The sequence below is a fragment of the Cibotium barometz genome, chromosome 61 (genome assembly GCF_041138505.1).
Source record: "Cibotium barometz isolate CiBa-2024 chromosome 61, ASM4113850v1, whole genome shotgun sequence".
Taxonomy (NCBI): Eukaryota; Viridiplantae; Streptophyta; class Polypodiopsida; order Cyatheales; family Cibotiaceae; genus Cibotium; species Cibotium barometz.
This window is the reverse complement of record NC_141106.1, coordinates 1735967-1755117: the sequence shown is the minus strand read 5'-3', so window position 1 is coordinate 1755117 and position 19151 is coordinate 1735967.

The following is a 19151-nucleotide window of genomic DNA, read 5'->3' as shown; positions in this document are numbered from 1 at the left end:
GATGAAAAATTCTCCATCTGTACTTGGGCAAGCGTCTTCAATGCAATTTCTATCAGATTCTCTAAAAATTTATTTATTTAAGATGAATACGATTGCTTTTGGAATATACATAAAAACTTTTTAAGATTTTTTAAATGAATATAGCTAATTTTCAACGTTACATTGCCTGCTTGCTCATTGGTTGGCAGAGCTATTTTTTCTCTCTTCTAAAAGCCCTTCCAAATGACCTCCGAAATGTTCTAATGTTAGTTCTCAATCCAACCAAAGGGAATTTCCCTTTCTCATTAGACAATTTCACTTATATACAAGTCACTTATTAGTCACTCATACGCAAGTAACTTATATACAAGTCGCTTTTTAGTCTTGGGCATCTAGACTTCATTGAATTTTGGGTGTGCAACATGTAGACCTTAGTTTTATTTTTATCTAATGTAGATACAAGAATGTGGGTGCATGGGATGTCATCTTCACATAAGGCATGCACATTACAGTATAATATAATTAATCATGTCATGCTTAAGAAAGCATCTCACATGGGGTTCGTGGCCTTAGGTCCATAGGTACTCCATAGCCTACATGATTTTGATTTCTTAGGTTTATTTGGATTTGTTTTAGAAGGATTTTTGCTAGAGGTTGTTGATGGTAAGGGGTAGAGATGTTGGTGCAAATGTATGTGCTTGGGTAGAAACAAGTATGTGCAAATGCATGTGCTTGGGTAGAAACAAGTAAGGTTGCATAACGCATGTGCTTAAATGGTGCAAGAACCCACCTACTTATATGCATCACAAAAATAAAAACAATATGTAGTGCAAGTAAGAGTATCTTTAGGGGAGAGTTTTTTATGTTGAGGCTCTAACCATGGTACATAGTGCATGAGTGTTGGTGTACTATGCATGATGTAGAACCATGATAGAAATTCTCATCTCCAATCCTATGTGCCATAAAACCATTTTCCCAGCCTACAATGAATTGACCATTCATGTGTGATAAGAATTCGCATCCATGGGACAGCTTTCTACAATCCAAGAAAATATATTAAAATACACATTGCACTTTTGATTGGTAAATCATAAAAGATTTTACAAAAATGATTTGAAAAGGAAACTTTGAATGTGTTGTTCTAGAGAAGTTCATTTACTCATCGATATACCCTCAACCTCCCAGTCGGTATCTACCAAGGCCATCAGCTCCATTCGCTTATGAATCTTGCTATTATTCACCTTGAATTGTGCCTTGCTAATATCCTCACCTCCTATGATTTGAAGGTGCTCCCTAACATTTAGGAGGCTCCAATGTCTACTTGCATTTACAACTTCCACCACACCACTTGGCAACCGGACACATATGTCAACATGTAAAACAACTTGTTCATCTGCCTGCATTGGAACCCAATAACTGTTTTTTTTTTCATCCACCGCTCATAATAAAAGCGTATGTATAGCATGGAACGAGATTTGAGATACCAAAATGAAACACTAGAGTCTACTATATTACACTTGAATGTGTCATTTTTATGCACCCCCTCTACAATATTCCAGTGCTCTCTCCAAGCAAGGCAACCATGTCATCACCTAGAACTTTCTTACACACAAACATGGTAGATGTTTGTGATAAGGTAAATTGATTGAACATCTTACCAAAAAGATGTATTGGGCATACCCAAATAACACCCACAGATCTAGAGGGCTTTGCAAACTTTAAAGACCCTTGTATATCACAAAGCATCTTTGATTTCATGACCATTACAGTCCAAGCATCTGGGATTGGCCATTCAATAGAAGAGAGGGGGGGAGATGTTATCATCTGTAACTTACCAAAACCACCATCATGCCTTGGAACCACATAGAAGTTCCGGTAAAAGAAAACTTTTTCTTTGAGAAGTTTTGCACTATTTCTATAAGAAAAAATTGCTTCACCGATATCTCCATGTAATACTTGAAATGTTCCAGTAAGACTGCATAATGGCTACTCCTCTACCAAGTTTGAGGGGAAAATGTCTAAAAACAAGAAACAAGATGACTTAGAAAGAAAGAAACTTCTGGCAATCATGAAATCATATGCTTCTTTCAAACTCATGATACTTATAGTTGCATGGAAACTTAGTTTGTTGGCGGCGCGAAGATGGATATCTCGTGTTATGTAAACATGTTGCCACTATTTCTCCATTGCTCGCCTTTTTGAAACCCTGTAATAAACGACCTTTCCAATGAAGCTCAATCACATCTCGCCACCGTCGAACTCGATGGGGACCAATTGTAGTAGGCTATAGATAAACCCAAGAACCCTTGCGAAATGCCTCTCCCACCCAAGCACCATCGTCATCCTTCCTATTGTGCAACGATATCTCCTCAATCTCATCTTTTGGTCTTCTTGGTGTGGCCATATTAACCTGAAGCTAAAGATGAAGCTGCTTGTGCAAAAGGTTAGGATTGGGTGAATGTTCTAGAATGAGATCTATAGATTAGGGTTTTGGAGGAGCCTTGGAGAATGAAGAGATGAAATAAGGGAGGAGATTAACGAGAGTATAGTTTGGAGAAATAAGGGAGGAGATTAACGAGAGTATAGTTTGGATGTTCAAGAAGCTAAGCGGACTTGAAAATAAGATTTTGGTCTATAATCAAGTTTGAGATGAGTTTTTGGGGGAAAAAGTTGACTCTTTTGGAATAATGAGCCACAAAACATGTGTGACCACACCTACCTACTCTAACCCCCTACTTTTTGTAGAAGACAAATGTAATTATAAGCGCCAAAAGCTTACCTACTCTAACCCCCTACTTTTTGTAAAGATAAACGTAATCATAAGCACCAAAAGCCTAGTCTCCCTCCCTACTGCCTAGTCTCTCTCCGTATATACTCCTCAATCTCATCTTTCGGTCTTCTTGGTGTGGCCATATCAACTTGAAGCTAAAGGTGAAGCTTGTTGTGCAAAAGGTTAGGATTGGGTGAATGTTCTAGAATGAGATCTATAGATTAGGGTTTTGGAGGAGCCTTGGAGAATGAAGAGATGAAATAAGGGAGGAGATTAACGAGATTATTGTTTGGATGTTCAAGAAGCTAAGCGGACTTGAAAATGAGATTTTGGTCTATAATCAAGTTTGAGATGAGTTTTTGGGGGAAACAGTGACTCTTTTGGAATAATGAGCCACAAAAATTGTGGGACCACACCTACCTACTCTACCCACCTACTTTTTGTAGAAGACAAATGTAATTATTAGTCCCCCTCCCTACTGCCTAGTCTCTCTCCCTATATACAAAGGAGACCAAATGTGCACACTCCTCTATTCTTATTGGTCCGTTAATAATTACTTTCATTAGTGAAAAGGCTCAAAATATGTTCAAATGTCCCCTAATGATAGCCACTTGTATAAGTCTTTTCTTTGGGCATGACTACCCTTTAATTTCAAGGATGAAATCATTATAGGACGGGATGTTTTGTAATGAAGCAACACCTTTAGTTTAGGTCTAGAACCTTGGTCATAGGTTCAAGTATAAAAGGGGGCTCATGGACTATCATTGTACCTTTTTGACACCTTTATACTTTTTGATATCTTTTGATATTAGTCATCATGACTCTTGGAGCCTCATGGCTCTCAACCTAGGCCTATGGAAGGCTATTTCCATCCTTTGGTGAAAGGCTAAATCATTTAGGCATTATGCATGATTTCTTGCTAATTGCATGTTAATCAGCATAATGATTATCCCTAATCTGAGCTTATGGATCACTCTGTTCCAGTATATCGAAGGGCTAATCACATCATCTCAAGAAAATAAGGTGGATGGATAGTTGAATTTTCTTTTGTTCTCTCCACTTGTCCACAACCATAACATAAAGATAAGAGTGCATACTATTTATGAAAGTATTCTCATACTATAACATATAGATTGTTGGTCCATAGTGTCTACCCAACTACAGAAGTTAGCACTATAACTATGTCATAACTCTAATACACCAAAGTGGTCACACATCCTATAAACCAATGGTGGCATAGCACCCATAATCTCACCAACTATACCATGGGTGTAAGTGCAAAGTTGCCATCCTAGGTGTCACCCATATCCACACTAGTTAAGCTCGATATCTCAACACTCTCCCTTGAGCTCAACCCCATACCTTGCACTCCAAGTAATCTCGTGAACCTGCAGAGCTTCTCTGTACCCAATGCCTTTTTGAAGTATTTGCCTACTATAACATATAAATGATTGGTCCATAGGGTGAAATATACTACATGAGTTATACTACATGAGTTGGAGTTATAACTATGTCATATCTCTAGTACACCAAAGTGGCTATCACATAGCCTGTAAAAGAACTGGTAGCATATCATCCATAATCTCACCAAGCCAATGGTGGAATTACAAAGCTGTCACATTGGTGTGTCACCTATATCTGAGTTTGATATCTCAACACTCTCTCTTTAGCTCAAATCCATATCCTGCACTCCAAGTATGCTCCTAAACCTTTGGAGCTTCTCTCTACTTAATGACTAAGATGATATTTGCTACCTTATTCTTTATGCTAACATACACCAAATCTAATCACCTACTAGAACCTTCTTCCTCACTCACAAGGTGATAAGTTACCTCAATGTGTTTTTTCCTAGCGTGATACACTAGCTTACTTGTGCTCATATTATTACAATATATGCTAAGAACCCTATTCACCCATGTCTACCAATAGCTTCTCTAACCAAACCACCTCACATGCTGCCATAGAAGCACACCTGTACTCCACAAAGAAACCTACTTTTGCTACTCCAATACTCCCAAAAGAAAACATAAAAGTGCTACTAGATCTCTTGTTTAAGATGCTACTAGCCTAAATTATCTGTATATCCACGTACCTATATCGATAATCCTACCTCTCATAGAAAGGTCCATAGTGTATTGTGGACTTTATATAATTGAGTATCCTCCTAGTTGCATCCAAGTGTGGCTTCCTTGGGCCCTACATAAACTAACTCACCAACCAAATAACCTATAGCTAAAATCTAGTCTAGCTCAAATTTAGGAATTTTGGGACAATTCTTTGTTAGATCCAATACAATGTTTACTGTGCGATATGCAAGATTTATTATTGGATGTTCTCAACAAGCATTTGAATAATGCAATATGATTTATATACTATTGTACATTTGTAAACAAGTATATATGATGTTGGTGGGATGTAAATCTGCCTGCACACACACACACACACACACATGCACACCAAGAATTAAGTTTGTTTATATCACATAGCCTCCAGTTGACCATCAAACACACAAAATTTAGCAAAGAAAGGATATTCAATGTAACTTTAAGTTGTAGGAAAGACTAGGTGATAGAATTAAAAAGATCACCATCTGTATTGAATCAAAATTCTTGAACAATGGGTGAACCATAAATCTAAGAGCTTAAGAAAGCCTTACAATCTGAATAATGATTGAACTATGAGTTTGGTAGCTTCATACAACATTGCTAAAAGATTACAAAGCTAGTTGCCCATGTGCTAACAAATCATTCTTGCTCAACTGCACTGACGTGTGATGGTGCCTCACTTTCATGTTAATTCTGTTTGGCCTTGAGTATTATAGCCTTTGGAATTTTGATTTTCTCTGGAAGTCATCCACCCTTGAGCTTCCATGCCCAAATGATGTAGCTAGTGTCTTCCCAGCACTGAGGATCATTTCTGTTCTCTCACCAATACTTGTTCCAGCAATCCTTTTATAAACCTCCACATCACTTTGCATTCTTCTTCTTTGAAATTGGTGCCCAATATTGTATCTGAACTTGTAGGTAGTTTATCGAGTTGTTGTTTTGATCAACATCACTTGTTGTCACTCCCACCATATTGGGTAATTTGCATCACAAGGTTGTACAAGCACAAAATCTCCTTTAGACACATCAAGAGTGGGTTGAAATCTTCAGCAGGTCTATTGCACATTGGACCACAATAATGGTCCTCATTTACATCAAACCCTTCATCTACATTATCCTCCACTTGAAGGTTAAGAGGCTCAACTTTTTCGCATGCACTCCTTGGCCAAAAGTCATGAAATCCAATGTCTTCCCTTGCACTAGGGGTTTGCATATTTAGCATAAGATTCTCCCAATAGGCAAGGACCGGATTGATCCACTTGGAATAATCACTTTGGTCTCCTTTCTCTTGCAAGTGCTCTCTTGCAAGTGCTCTTTCCGCCAATTGACATGTTTTTTTAAGCCCTCCACAACCTTCTCATTTTAACATACTCAAAGGGTGGCAATACTTTTGGAAAACCTTCAGGAAGCTTGGGTCCTCCCTGGTCATTTCTCTTCCATAACTCTATACCGCTTTCTGGTAACCAATCAACATTTTTGGGGTGTACTTTGTATTGCATCAAAGGTATTCCATCACTCATATAAAACCTGAATTGCAATGGCTTTGAATGTCCAATCAAGCTATCGGCTCCATCATGTAAGCATCCCTTGACAAAGCCTTTGAAGTCTGCCACCTTTTGTAGGAGAAAGGGTGCTGGATGCATGCTAACACACTCATTAAAGATCTTCATCAAATGTGGAAATGTGAAAATGGTTTGTTTCCTCAACTTCTCAGAGAATCGACTAAACAATGCATCAATATCTTCATGAGAATGACCAACCATAAGAAAACCAAGCTGCACCATGTCAAACACTCCTCGTGCAACCAATAGGGATAGATAGGCAAATACATAACGGTTCTTATTTTCAGAACCACAATTGTCAAATTGCAACAACAATGTCCTTGGCAATCTCTTAAAAAATGTGCTTGAATTTGATGGCATTAAAATTGAGGCATTTCCATTGCCCCTATCCTGCACATGTGTGTTAGTATGAAAGACTGACTACATATGTGAAGAATAATTTTCCTCTGTATCCACATTTGTTTCTATCTCTGCAAGTTCTTTCTCTTGCAAGTGCTCTTTCCACTAATTGACATGTTTTTTTAAGCCCTCCACAACCTTCTCATTTTTCTTAACATACTCAAAGGGTGGCAATGCTTTTGGAAAACCTTCAGGAAGCTTGGGTCCTCCCTGGTCATTTCTCTTCCATAACTCTATACCGCTTTCTGGTCAAACCAATCAACATTTTTGGGGTGTACTTTGTATTGCATCAAAGGTATTCCATCACTCATATAAAACTTGAATTGCAATGGCTTTGAATGTCCAATCAAGCTATCGGCTCCATCATGTAAGCATCCCTTGACAAAGCCTTTGAAGTCTACCACCTTTTGTAGGAGAAAGGGTGCTGGATGCATGCTAACACACTCATTAAAGATCTTCATCAAATGTGGAAATGTGAAAATGGTTTGTTTCCTCAACTTCTCAGAGAATCGACTAAACAATGCATCAATATCTTCATGAGTATGACCAACCATAAGAAAACCAAGCTGCACCATGTCAAACACTCCTCGTGCAACCAATAGGGATAGATAGGCAAATACATAACGGTTCTTATTTTCAGAACCACAATTGTCAAATTGCAACAACAATGTCCTTGGCAATCTCTTGAAAAATGTGCTTGAATTTGATGGCATTAAAATTGAGGCATTTCCATTGCCCCTATCCTGCACATGTGTGTTAGTATGAAAGACTGACTACATATGTGAAGAATAATTTTCCTCTGTATCCACATTTGTTTCTATCTCTGCAAGTTCTTTCTCTTGCAAGTGCTCTTTCCACCAATTGACATGTTTTTTTAAGCCCTCCACAACCTTCTCATTTTTCTTAACATACTCAAAGGGTGGCAATACTTTTGGAAAACCTTCAGGAAGCTTGGGTCCTCCCTGGTCATTTCTCTTCCATAACTGTTTGGGGCATCATAGCATAGCGGAGGCTACACTCAATCCCACTCACTTGTCGTTCCGTGAATGCGACCCGGTTAGCGCATAGAGGCTATCCCGAATGGGAGAAGAAGAATTAACCACATACTAATGACATAGACTCAATACACACTTAAGCTCAACTTGGCCTCATTCCTACACACCCATTCATTCACAAATCCAAGCAAGAGGAATACAATCACTATGCACTCAAGCAAAGAGAAAGACCTCACTCCACTCCTATCTTCCTACAAGCATGCACACATTCAAGCATCAAGCTTCCATGAAAGCTTCAAATCAATCCATGTACTCAAAAATGAAATACTAAAAGCATGCATAAGAGTAAAATGATTAGAGAAGAGGATGAGAAAGACTCATGACATTGCTAATAATTCAATGAAGAGATTTACCTCATACAATGGTGTAGATGGGGTGAGAGAAGAGTCTTCACCTCTATGGAGAAGAGGGAGAGTAGGTCTCTCAAAGGAGCTCTTACATGAACTAAGCCCAAAGTGTGTAAAGCTCTCAAATGAGCCACCTTTTATACAAAAATTCTAGGACTCCCATAAGTCCCCATGTGGGATTATTATCAAACCCTCTCCCACATTCATCTACAAAGTGGAACTCTTTTCAAGAGCCCTAAGTATTGTTTTTGTTGCAGCATCCTGGTATTGGTATTGATCCTCATTTGCAAGCAACACTCCCCCCTTCCTATTTTGCGCACGTCCTCGAGCGCGGTAGTAGCAAGAGCTGCAACAAAAACAATTGATACGAGTAAAGTCCTTTATTGATAAAAAGAAAAGAAAAGCAAAAATCAGCAATAATAATTACACACGTGAGCATACAAGTGCAAGGCTGATTAAAGTTTTAATGAATACTAAAAGAGGTGAGTAAAAACTAGTCAAAGTGAGACTTAGGTAGTAGATAATGCTATGCAAAGGCAAGTGTCGTTGTACACCTCCGGTTATGACCGCAGTCTCAATGTCCTATCAGTATGTAAGTTACTCCTAAGTGGCAACCCTACTCCTAAGTATGAGCAAAGGTGATTGGAGCTCTCTCTTGTTGTTGTTGTTTTTTTTTTTTTTTTTTTTGGATATGTGTGTAGAAGGTGATAAAGAGTAAGTTTCTATCCCCATGAGACCCAAGCAATGGCCCAGAGACCTCCGCCAAGAGAATCTAAAGACCGCTAGGTATCTCAAGGGCGACAGACCCTTTTTCTTTCTTTTATGACCTAAGGAGTACCCCTTGAAGATGAGGGCATCGGTCTTGAGGGCCCATAGTGTACCCCCGAGTCCTACCAACATCTATCAAGGCGATAGATTCCTCAATGGTCTACTTCTGAAGCTTCTAGACATTAGTGTTTACCCCATGGAAACCAAGGCATCGGCCCCAAGGTGCTGAGACATCCCCAGGTCCTACCAAGCACTTCGCATGGCGGTAGACACTTCATGTCGCAATTCACCTTGTATATATATTTTTGTAGGGTATATTTTCATAAATTTTTATTACTCATAGCACCTAGCTCATATCTAAGAGATAACTACCACTAGGGATAACTAATATACCTTGAAGACATAAGTACTTGGCATACTCCCTTGGTATATATCCTACACTGTCTTTGGATAGAAATATCTCTTACTAAGTTTTCTAAGACTCTAGAATGTACTCACCACATTTTAACTACTAATCAAAACTCAAACCAGCCAATATTGTGTACATGCAAACCATATATGCGAAAGATAAGAGCACTTAAAGAAATAAAGATTAAGATTTGCATACACCTGATGTAGTGCCCTGTTGATGTTGTTCGTTTGCCTTGAATAATTGCTGATTTTGTGCAGATTGCTCCTCCTTGATCTTTGTAAGCATAGCATATCTCCCCCCTTCCTAATTTGTGTGCACGATAGGTGGACTGTAGGGGCGTATCTGATGCTCTTCTTAAGCTGAGATCTCTGCACAAAGTTTTATTAACAAACAAAAGAAAAAACAAACGAAGAAAATTTGTTAGTGGTGCCAATCACCAAATATAGCCGAGGGGAAAAACCCAATGGGAGAAAAGTGCCCTGGCTTGTCGTTCTTATTGTGGAGTCACTGATCTTACCCTTGCGTTGATGGTGGATCCGTGTCAAAAAAAACATAATTCTCAAAAGGCATAAGGAACCACACTATTCAAACATTGATTTACCAAAGAGCTTCAATTGTAGTGTTAACGCCTTATCTTTAGCTTTTGGTATATCCTTTTTAAGAGGTGTAGACTTTAGCAATTGTCTTGGGATTTGAGCAAGATAAGAGGATTTAGGCAGTGAAGCACCAGAATCTATGCTCAAATGAGACTCCTTTGGAGTTGGATGAGTCTTAGGTACACCAGTTGATGATGGAATTGTGTAACATGGAGAATTTGAGACAACCGGTGTTTCAAGACATGTTTTAGGAAGATCAACACAAGTTGTTTTGTAGGTGCTATCACAGCCACCTTTCCTTTCTTGAAGAGTTTGTATTGAATTCTTTTGCACCCACTGATATGGACAATCAATTTTGGCTTTTGGAATCTTTTTGAAACATTCTTTTACCTTTAGCAATCCATGGTATTTTGGAAGCCAGATTGATGTTGCACCCTCATAATAACCTTGTGCTTTAAGAACCCGTTTTGGGACCCATCGAGTAACAATCCGAGGTTTGGGCTTGGAAATGATGTGCTTCTTAAGAGGCTTAGCAACTGGAATAGATGGTACAAGTTTGTACGCATCTTTGGGTAGCCACATTGATGAATCCTTCTTGCCTGGCCTTCTTTGAGCAGCAACTAGATTAGTTGGAACATGCCAGCCATGGCCCTCACTTGAGTACTCATCAATTATCCACATCCTTTGTGTTGGAGCTTGTGTCTCTTTCTTATCAGCATCATTAGCAGATTCGAGTGTCAAATCCTCTACTGAGACTTCCTCGACATGCAGTGCTGTTGTGGATGCATTCCTATAGTACAAATCATCTCGAAGGTTACATGGTTGTACCATTCGTATAGGAACAATATCATATCCATCTAAGTCATAAAATTGAATTGGCTTTGGTAAAGCACATGTCGATAATGTTGCAAGGACATGACTCCATTCTAATGGATCAATTAAATGCTCAGGGAAGGGTTGTGGAATGTATGCCTCATCAGATACACTTCGATTACCCTTAAGTCTCTCAGTGTTGAAATCCCTACAGGAGGCTCCACACATCCATAGATCTTCTCGCCCATCTGACAATGTAATTTTTGAGCCCTCAGATGAAGCAGAATCAAACTCATCTATTGGAGACCTTGTTACATCACGATATGAGTGATTCCTTAGGTTGACCCTTGTGATGACAGAATCATGTCTGAGGTACAAGTAATTGTATCCCCAATCTTGAATCATTTTAAATTGTCGCATGAATGGTCTACCCAATATCACTTCATAGTTTGGATGCTTTCCAAAATCCACCACTGCAAAGGTATGCTCATATTCAATCCCACATGTGGTGACCAATATGTTCTCGAGCAGCCCAAGGGGATGTTCTAAGCTTCCATCTGCTAGCTGCAAACGCATCCTGGTACTCCTAATAGCTGGTTTGCCCCATTTTTCCCAAATGGACCTTATCACAATGCCCACTCCTGCACCACTATCAAGTATTGCAGTTGAAGATACTTTTCGCACTTCCAATGGGAGGGTAGCATTTCCCTGATCGTCCTCACAAAATTTTCCCACTTTGTTGATAGGAACTGGCATTACATGCTTTGTTTCAGAGTGTATAGTACACTCATGGTGATCCTTTTGTAGCAATACCTGCTCTGACAAACATGTGGCAATATCATTCCACAACGCAGGTTTAAGCTTTATCAATTCAAGCAAAGGTAAGGTACAAGCCACTGGTGCTGACAAAATAGCTTGCACCATACTCATATTTTTCTCCTTAGTCAACCTTTTATGCATGGAGGGTATCCTCAAGGTTTGAGAACAGTTCTCATATTCTCCCAGATAGGATGGTAAGGTTTTCATTGTATGCTTACTTCTAGGAGAAACAATTGTTTGACCTTCCTCCTGAATGCTTGGGCGTCCAAAGTTGTTTTCCGTATCTCTGGTAAAATCCACCTCAGAGAAGGGAGGCGAACTAACAGAAGACATGTTCTCATTAATTTTCTCATTTACTGCGGCCCACATGTCATTTGCCATGTCCTCATTAGCATCAATAATTTCATCATTGCATGGGAAGACAAGGCTAGGTGGTGGTAGACTTTCTTCTTTCAATGGAGTGTCAATTGGTGCAGACCTTTCGCTTTGAGCTTGTGAAATGAACTCACTTTTCATTTCCCTACTTGATGACACTTCAGGTATAGTTTCTAATGTTGGCTTAAGAGAGGTTGGGCCCCGAGGAATAGGTGGTGGTGGTCCCTCAAGTATCGACTGAGCTTCCCTAATGAGTTGCTGATGTACAGCTAAATTGATCTTCTCCTCACGAGGGTTTGGGTATTCTTGAAGCTTCTTGGGTAGCTCTGATAAGGCTGCAATGCGACTTCTATGAGCATCAATGATGGCCTCTAGAGTCTCATTCACTTTATCCACAAAAACAGAACCCCCAGAACTATCCTCAGTCGTACTAGCCTCATTTTGTTTAGCACTTGGCTCAGGTTTAGGTTCCTCACGCACTTCTTGGGATGTAAAAGTTTTATCCTGTATGATTTGTTTAGAGGTCTCCTGAGAACTAGTGGATGTACTTTTAGTGTGCTTGTTTCGGTTCTTCTTTCTCCTAGTGGTTTTTTTTCTACTGGACTGTAGGGTCTTGTCCACTAGATTTGTCTTTGCATCCCTAGTTCGAGGTGTCTCATCAGTTTGTATTTCAGCGTTTCGTGTCTGTGATCGAGTCATGACTCTAAGTGGCACGACATCCTCATTCTCAGATGAAGGTGGTGATGGAATTGTGCCTACAAGGTTGAGTGAAACCTTTGGTTGAGAGTTGCCCTCCTCATGTGGTTTCAACAGACAATCCTTCAGAAAGTGTTCGACACAACACCCCAGACAATATCTTTCTATTGGTGGAAATTGTTGCACTGTTGTATTTGTCCTAGATGCTTGCCTTGAGCGATGTGGACAATCACGAGCCCAATGAGGTTCTCCGCACTCATAACAGGGGCCCATTGGTTTGGCCTCTACTTTCCTTGGCTGCCATTGACCTGAGGGGCCTGGAGTCCTAGGTTGGTAGCCGCCTAGCAACATTAAAGAGTTTTGTTCCCCTGGTTGACTCTCCACCAGTGCTTGGTTTGGGTATGCGGGACTTTCAAAGATATTTTCTTTGGATGAATATGATACATATTCTTCCTCCACATATCCTGGGTTTACCAAGTCTCTACACACATTTGGATTGTCATAGTCCACAATCCTTACAGGGGCAGTCCCTGGAGCAGGAGGTTGAGCACCAAGAACAGGTCGTGCTTGTTCTTGTGTCATCGGTGGCTTACGTTCAAAATTTGTATATTGTTGATACATTTGTGGAGCCACTCCACCCCTCGGTTGCTCACGTTCCTGTCTCATTCTCGCAATGCGAGTACAATCCTGGGTGGTATGAGTAAAGTTCCAAGCACAGGCTTGGCACCACTTCTTTGTGGATTGGTTTGTGACTAGAGGAGAAAAGGTATTACAGTCCTCTGTTTTATGGTCACCGCCACATGCTCCACAAAGATGAGGACCTGTAGGAAGTATACTCCTCATTCTCTGCTGCTGTTGTTGTGGCTGCATGGGTGGACGATAGGTCTGTCCCAATCTCCTTAGCACTAGGTTTGCTATTTGGTCTGGATTTACTAGTGCGCTGGACCCTGAACTTTGATCTTCACCCCACTGATTTTTAGGTTTAACCTCAGGGCCAGAACCATCCTGGAACTTGAAGTTATCGGTGAAATCCATAGCATCATGGCAACACTCATTGAAACTTGTATGTTTCTTTGCATAGAGATGTGTATGCAGTGTCGAATTTTTGAGGCCTTTTAAGAAGAGAGAAATTAATCGACTTTGAGCGGGCTTCTCATCTTCTGGGCATCGGTTAATGTACTGCTTCATTCTATTTACACAGTCTCTAACACTCTCATTCTCGCCTTGTTTGAAAGAGTAGATATGCGCTACTGTGTCATGTTGAATTCCCATCAAGGAAAAAGCAGCAATGAATCTCTCTTCCAAAACTCGTAAAGAAGTTTTGTCTGAAGCCTCTAATGCCTGAAACCAAGCAAGGGCTTTTCCTTCAAGAGTGAGTCCAAACCCTTCTATTTGAGTATGCTTATCAGCAACTTGCTCAGCTCGAACTGCTTGCCTAAAAGCTGCTACATGATCGTATGGATCTCCCGACCCTTCATATTTCTTTACCAGTTTCTGAAGAGTTGATGGCCTTACTTGTCGTGAATACTCATCATAGGGCCTACGGCCTCTCACTCTCAGTGGAAATTGTTCCTCTCCTTGGAAAGATGGTCCACATGTTTCCAAAATTGGTGTGGGTGCCCTATTACCAGCCTCACCAAACCCCTCTAAAGATCTTGTCACCCTCATTTCAGGAGGTGCACTTATAGGAGGCCGAGTTGGCTCCCCTCTCATCCGATTGTCATAGTGGGAAAGATGTTGTTGTGGTGGTGTGACCTGTGGTCGCACATTTGGTGTAGGACGATATCGTGGTGCTAGAGTTGGGCTACTAGCTGTGGTCCACCTAGATGTTGAAGGTCCCTCTCTAGTGAACTCTCGTAGGGGAGGAGCAACAGTTCCTCCAAGAAAGGCTGTCTCTCCTGGTTTGGCTGTATGTGTTGAGAACACTTCCATGAATAATGGTTGTCCTTTCCACGTGAGTTCCCTAATCTCTTTCCAATCTAACGTTCGGTATTCATTTGACCATTTATCAACTATTCTGTTCATGTGTCCTGCACACTTCTCAACTACCACTACATAAGCTAGAGGAAGATCCAGCTCTGGCGATTTAGTTGTGGCATAATATCCCTCTAACGAGTCCTTATAGACCTCTTGAAGTGGGTCATCCTGTAAAACCTTTGTCACAGGAATTTGTCGTACAAACTCCCATTGGCATTCAGCCCCCTGATCCATTTTACACTTGCCTTTCCTATCCTTGTCCAAATTTAGATCTACTAGAAGCAAATCATCTATGGATGGCTTTGAGGATTGGGCATTGGATGGTCCAGGCATGTCCGGCTCGATGAGCCAGTCATCTCTAGACTCTTTTGCTCTGGAAAGTTGTGATATGTCTAAAAACTCAGTTTTAGAGAGCTCCCCTAATTTGTCTACCTTTTCCGGATGGTAGGTGACTTCATAGCGAACACCATCCCCACCCATGTACATGTTACCCTGGTCATTGACTAGAGGTGCTCTATCAAGTTCTGAGAATATGTCGGCAATCTTAACAAGGTACCGTTGTTGTGGGTCCCTAAAGATCTGAGCTCCTTGAGCATTTGTGTAGACATATTGGAGTCGCACATTGAATGTTAACCCCATGGTGTCGGCCTCAAATGGATTAAAGGATCTTGAGGGTGTCCTATTTTGGGCTACGGGATGACTAGTTGATGGCCCTAGATTGTCCATGGACAATGAACTATTTGTTCTAGAGGAAAGGGTATCGGATTGAGATTCAGAAAGGGTTTCAGCAATATCTGCCAAGTTTCCTATCGATTGGGTCCCACTTTCCTGAGTAGGCACTCTAGAAGGTGCCCTAGGCCCTATGGCAGAATCTATCAGACGTCCTGACCGTAAGTGCATAAGGTCAAATTTTGTTTTGGTTTTTGGGTTTTTATGTGTTTCTGTTTTTGTTTTGGTTTTTGGTTTTTGGTTTTTGTTTTTGATAAAAATATATATATATATATATATATATATATTTTTCCCTACCTAATCACTAACGGCAACTAAAAAGAAAATGTGTGGCGTAACTATCTATCCTATTTTTTTTTTATTTTTTTATTTTTTTTTATTTTTTTTTAATTTATTTAATGATCTTATGATTTTATGATTTTTTTTTTTTTAACACAGAAATTATGAATCACACTAAAAAATACTAACTATGCACAAAGTTACAAAAATTAAAAAAATGAAGAACTACAAAATATGCAAAAAATAATAGACTCCTAAAAAAATCAAAAAATTTTCTTTTGTCTTCTTTTGTTTGTTTTTATGGTTTTTTTTTCTTTTTTTTGTTTGTTTGTTTGTTTGTTTGTTTGTTTTTTTTTTTTTTAATAAAATGAATGAATTTCGTGTCAAAAAATAAAAAATTATAAAAATACTAATTATGCATGCAATAAAAATAAAAAATGCAGGCTACCTTCAATTATGCAAATTTTTGTACAAAAATTTAAATAATGAACAGTGGATTCGAAAAATAAAAATTATTTTTTCTTCTTTTTCTCTTTTTTTTTTTTTTTCCTTTTATTTTGTTTTGTTCTTTATTTTTATTTTAATTTTGTTTTTGTTTTTAATAACAAAAAATTAAAACAATGCAAATCTAAACTAATTATGCTAAAAATTACAGAAATGAAAAAAATAAAAATATACACACAATATGGACTCCTAAAAACAAATAAAAAGTAATTTTTATTTTATTTTAATTTTTTTATTTTTTTTAAATTTCTTTTTTTAATTTCTTCTCTCTATTTTTTAAATATTTAATTGTTTTTTTTTTCCTTTTTTTTTTCTCTTTTCTTTTCTTTTTTAATCTCTTTTCTTTTTTTTTCCTTTTTTTTAATGCCTTTTTCTTTTTTTCTTTTTTTTTTAAATAAAATATTATATATATATTTTTTTTGTTTTTATATTTAAAAATACAAAAAAAAAACTTAAAAAATAAATAAAAATAAAAAAAAATAAAAAAAAGAAAGATTTCCACCTACCTTATCCGCACCGATCGGCTTGCCCGGGTTCGTCGCCGGCCGCACGTTGTCTCTGCACGCCTTCTTCAGCGGCCTTCACCTCTGCTCTGCTTCTTCTCGTCTGCTGCCCGCCGTCAGTCGACCGCCTCCACCTTCTACCTCTCACAGTCGCCCACAGCTTCTACCGGCTGCTCCCACCTTCACGCCTCCACGCGGCCACCGCTCCACGCAGCCGCTTCCACCTCCGGCTGCCCACCTACCTCCACTCCTGCTGCAGCTCGTCGCCTGCAGAGAGTCGCCAACTCCGGTTCTTTTGCCGCCTCTTGCCAGCCACCAAAGCCGCAGCCCCCTACTCCAGAGTGCTGGCTGTCTCTCGCCAGCCACCCGCCTCTCGGCTGCTCAACGTTCGCTTGCTGCCTCCGTCGACGTCCGTTTGTCGCCTACTCCGACGCTTCTCCTCGCCTCCCACCAGCTGCGCCCGCTGCAGACACCCCACACTGGCCAACGGTGTCTCTTCTTGCCGTCTTCTTTCGCTGCAAAGCCTTAGCATATAACTCGACGTCGTCTTGCTGCTGCCGCCGTCAGCGTCTTGCTGCCGCCCTTGCTGCCGCCGACTTCTTCTTGCTGCTGTTGGCCTTTGCCGCCATCAACGTCTTCTTCCTGCCGTCTTTCGCTGCAAATATATATATATATATATATATATATATATAGATTAGATTATTATTTTTTTTGTTTTTTTGTTTTTTTTTTAAAAGAAAAAGGCCGCCTTCTACACAGACTTTCAGCTGGCCGCCCACGGTTGCAAGGATATATATATATGTATACCTATTCTTTTCTTTGCTGCGGACGCCTCCCCACCAAGCAACAAATCAAAACAATAAAAGAATCAAAACAATAAAAGAAAAGAAAGCCGCTTCACTACTTCCTACTTATCTCTCGTCAACTTGCAACAAAAATACAAAAGTAGAAAGTACTTAAATTCTGATTAATGGCGGGATTACTCAACCGCAATGAAGTTTAAATTTTTTTTTTCTTTCTTCTCATCAAAAAAACGAAAACCCACAAGGCGTCCTTGAGATCACACACTTAAAGCCCTTGCAAACTCTACTCTAATCTACCCTAATCCATGATTTTGCAATCAATGGAGCTCTTAATAAGAAGTAATGGTTAACACCCTTCACTAACTTAGGTGTGCGTTCCCCGGCAGCGGCGCCATTGTTTGGGGCATCATAGCATAGCGGAGGCTACACTCAATCCCACTCACTTGTCGTTCCGTGAATGCGACCCGGTTAGCGCATAGAGGCTATCCCGAATGGGAGAAGAAGAATTAACCACATACTAATGACATAGACTCAATACACACTTAAGCTCAACTTGGCCTCATTCCTACACACCCATTCATTCACAAATCCAAGCAAGAGGAATACAATCACTATGCACTCAAGCAAAGAGAAAGACCTCACTCCACTCCTATCTTCCTACAAGCATGCACACATTCAAGCATCAAGCTTCCATGAAAGCTTCAAATCAATCCATGTACTCAAAAATGAAATACTAAAAGCATGCATAAGAGTAAAATGATTAGAGAAGAGGATGAGAAAGACTCATGACATTGCTAATAATTCAATGAAGAGATTTACCTCATACAATGGTGTAGATGGGGTGAGAGAAGAGTCTTCACCTCTATGGAGAAGAGGGAGAGTAGGTCTCTCAAAGGAGCTCTTACATGAACTAAGCCCAAAGTGTGTAAAGCTCTCAAATGAGCCACCTTTTATACAAAAATTCTAGGACTCCCATAAGTCCCCATGTGGGATTATTATCAAACCCTCTCCCACATTCATCTACAAAGTGGAACTCTTTTCAAGAGCCCTAAGTATTGTTTTTGTTGCATCCTGGTATTGGTATTGATCCTCATTTGCAAGCAACAATAACTCTATACCGCTTTCTGGTCAAACCAATCAACATTTTTGGGGTGTACTTTGTATTGCATCAAAGGTATTCCATCACTCATATAAAACTTGAATTGCAATGTCTTTGAATGTCCAATCAAGCTATCGGCTCCATCATGTAAGCATCCCTTGACAAAGCCTTTGAAGTCTGCCACCTTTTGTAGGAGAAAGGGTGCTGGATGCATGCTAACACACTCATTAAAGATCTTCATCAAATGTGGAAATGTGAAAATGGTTTGTTTCCTCAACTTCTCAGAGAAGCGACTAAACAATGCATCAATATCTTCATAAGTATGACCAACCATAAGAAAACCAAGCTGCACCCTGTCAAACACTCCTCGTGCAACCAATAGGGATAGATAGGAAAATACATAACGGTTCTTATTTTTAGAACCACAATTGTCAAATTGCAACAAATCTCTTGAAAAATGTCGTTGAATTCGATGGCATTAAACTTGAGGCATTTCCATTGCCCCTATCCAGCACATGTGTGTTAGTATGAAAGACTGACTACATATGTGAAGAATAATTT